Source organism: Rhipicephalus microplus, unplaced genomic scaffold, assembly GCF_043290135.1.
Source record: "Rhipicephalus microplus isolate Deutch F79 unplaced genomic scaffold, USDA_Rmic scaffold_244, whole genome shotgun sequence".
Classification (NCBI taxonomy): Eukaryota; Metazoa; Arthropoda; class Arachnida; order Ixodida; family Ixodidae; genus Rhipicephalus; species Rhipicephalus microplus.
The window spans coordinates 180,001-183,285 of record NW_027464815.1 but is presented as its reverse complement, the minus strand read 5'-3'; the positions used below and the strand labels follow the sequence as shown (position 1 = coordinate 183,285).

The following is a 3,285-nucleotide window of genomic DNA, read 5'->3' as shown; positions in this document are numbered from 1 at the left end:
TACCTGGTTGATCCTGCCAGTAATCATATGCTTGTCTCAAAGATTAAGCCATGCATGTCTAAGTACATGCCGAAATAAGGCGAAACCGCGAATGGCTCATTAAATCAGTTATGGTTCCTTAGATCGTTTCTTCCTACTTGGATAACTGTGGCAATTCTAGAGCTAATACATGCAGTGAGCCTGGAGCCCTTTGGGTAACGGGTGCTTTTATTAGACCAAGATCGATCGGGTTTCGGCCCGTATTGTGTGGTGACTCTGGATAACTTTGTGCTGATCGCATGGCCACGAGCCGGCGACGTTTCTTTCAAGTGTCTGCCTTATCAACTTTCGATGGTAGGTTACTTGCTTACCATGGTTGTTACGGGTAACGGAGAATCAGGGTTCGATTCCGGAGAGGGAGCCTGAGAAACGGCTACCACATCCAAGGAAGGCAGCAGGCGCGCAAATTACCCACTCCCGGCACGGGGAGGTAGTGACGAAAAATAACAATACGGGACTCTTTTGAGGCCCCGTAATTGAAATGAGTACACTCTAAATCCTTTAACGAGGATCAATTGGAGGGCAAGTCTGGTGCCAGCAGCCGCGGTAATTCCAGCTCCAATAGCGTATACTAAAGCTGCTGCGGTTAAAAAGCTCGTAGTTGGATCTCAGTTCCAGACGAGTAGTGCATCTACCCGATGCGACGGCTCGGACTGAACATCATGCCGGTTCTTTCTTGGTGCACTTCATTGTGTGCCTCGAGATGGCCGGTGCTTTTACTTTGAAAAAATTAGAGTGCTCAACGCAGGCGAGTCGCCTGAATAAACTTGCATGGAATAATAGAACAAGACCTCGTTTCTGTTCTGTTGGTTTTTGGAATACGAGGTAATGATTAAGAGGGACGGACGGGGGCATTCGTATTGCGGCGCTAGAGGTGAAATTCTTGGACCGTCGCAAGACGAACTACTGCGAAAGCATTTGCCAAGAATGTTTTCATTGATCAAGAACGAAAGTCAGAGGTTCGAAGGCGATCAGATACCGCCCTAGTTCTGACCATAAACGATGCCAACCAGCGATCCGCCTGAGTTACTCAAATGACTCGGCGGGCAGCTTCCGGGAAACCAAAGTATTTGGGTTCCGGGGGAAGTATGGTTGCAAAGCTGAAACTTAAAGGAATTGACGGAAGGGCACCACCAGGAGTGGAGCCTGCGGCTTAATTTGACTCAACACGGGAAAACTTACCCGGCCCGGACACTGGGAGGATTGACAGATTGAGAGCTCTTTCTTGATTCGGTGGATGGTGGTGCATGGCCGTTCTTAGTTGGTGGAGCGATTTGTCTGGTTAATTCCGATAACGAACGAGACTCTAGCCTATTAAATAGGTGCGGGGTTCCCAGCACCTTACAACCTTCTTAGAGGGACAAGCGGCTCCTAGCCGCACGAAACAGAGCAATAACAGGTCTGTGATGCCCTTAGATGTCCGGGGCCGCACGCGCGCTACACTGAAGGAAGCAGCGTGTCTTTATCCCTGTCTGAAAAGACTGGGTAACCCGTGGAACTTCTTTCGTGATTGGGATAGGGGCTTGCAATTGTTCCCCTTGAACGAGGAATTCCCAGTAAGCGCGAGTCATAAGCTCGCGTTGATTACGTCCCTGCCCTTTGTACACACCGCCCGTCGCTACTACCGATTGAATGATTTAGTGAGGTCTTCGGACCGATGTCCGGCGCGGCCTTTCGGTTGCGCCGGTCTGTTGGAAAGATGACCAAACTTGATCATTTAGAGGAAGTAAAAGTCGTAACAAGGTTTCCGTAGGTGAACCTGCGGAAGGATCATTAACGGATTGTGAAGGGTGAGCGCCTCAGCTGCGTCTGCGCCCGACACTTTCTGCCGCTGACCCCGTTTGGACGCGGGGTCGGCTTTTCCCCACGGGGCTGCCTGAATGTGGAGCGGCACCCCGTGACAAATTGTTGCGCCCAGCGGACGCCAACACCGCGACCTTGGACGGTCGGCCAGGTGGCGGACGCGGGTACAAACGGCGCAACGCACTCATAGGTCGGCTTTCGACCCGCCACTGCACCGTGGCTCGAAGCGCTCGAAATGCGCGACCCGACCGCTGCGGGACCGCCTAGTACTGTAAACAGGAGCGGCGGAGCGCGAACGGCGAGTCGTGGTTACGTCGGTAGAAGGCGAGGCTGCGCGTTCCCGAAACGCCAGCCGAGTGCCCTCCCGACCGTTCGAGCGTGCAAGAACGAGACCCGACAATCGCGCGGCGACTGCCAAGTACGAGAGGAACGGCACAAGCGTCGGCGGTCGGTCAAGGAACTGGCGATGTGACGGGTCCGCTGTGCACCAGTGCATACCGTCCCGCCGTCCGCGGCAAGCGCCTCCGCGTCCTCGGGTGACGGAGGCTGCCGGTCGGTTCTTGCAGGCGAGGGATCTCGCTGGCACCGGTTCGCGTTGACGCGCGGCCGGTCATGGCACGGCGATGCGACGGCTGAGGTGCGCAGTACTCGATGGAGGAACCGCACGCTCCGATGACCGTCCCGCCCTCCGCGGCGTATGCGTACCGACCGTAATGGTTGCAGCAGCGCCGGCCGGCTTTTGAATTCGCCACACGAAACACGGTGCGAGATCGCGGTTAGGGGAGCGTCGACGTTGCCAGGCGTTTTGCTTGCTGCCGAGGGAAAGGCGGCACGGCCACGTCGCGCTCGTCGCGATTAGCGGGTCTGCGCGCTTTGGGAAGGTGCCGCAACGACTTGCCGAAAGAGGAAGCACGGAAGAACGAGGGACTTGGACGTCCCGACAATTGAACGCACTTGCGGCCAGGCCCTTGCTGGCTTCGTTCTTCCGCCTCGAGTAGGCTCGTACGCGGCTCCGGCGCCGAAAGTGGTCCTTGGCACCGACTTCGGTGGACGTGGGAAGTGCCGCGCAAGTACGGCGCGCCTGGCTCCACCTGTTGGCTAAAGTAGGCAGCCGGATCGGCATTTTGGTGTGCGGTGGCAAACCGTGGATGCGAAAAAAGCTTGTGCGATTTCGTGGAACAAAAAGCGGGGGTCCCCCTTTTTATGCGGAGGAGACCGACCCGCCCGCCGTGGTGAACCGCGACGCCACGGTAAAAACGGGAGAGGCTTGTCGATGGGACCGTGCATCCCGCGCTCCACGGAGGCCGGGAGGCGGCCGCCCGAGGAAATGTGTAGCCGTCGAGGCCCGCATCTGCGTGCACTCTTATCCAAATGGGTGTACCGCAGGCATTTTCTGGTTAGGCGGGCCAATGAGAGCGAGCACACAACGATACCTACGGGTCC

General features: G+C 56.4%; 1 non-coding gene across 1 annotated transcript; it reads left to right on the top strand.

Annotated features, from left to right (window-relative positions):
• Positions 1 to 1,815, top strand: LOC142792766 (small subunit ribosomal RNA). The gene has a single exon (XR_012891188.1). It is a non-coding gene; the product is annotated as a small subunit ribosomal RNA (ribosomal RNA).
• Positions 1,816 to 3,285: the final 1,470 nt, after the last annotated feature.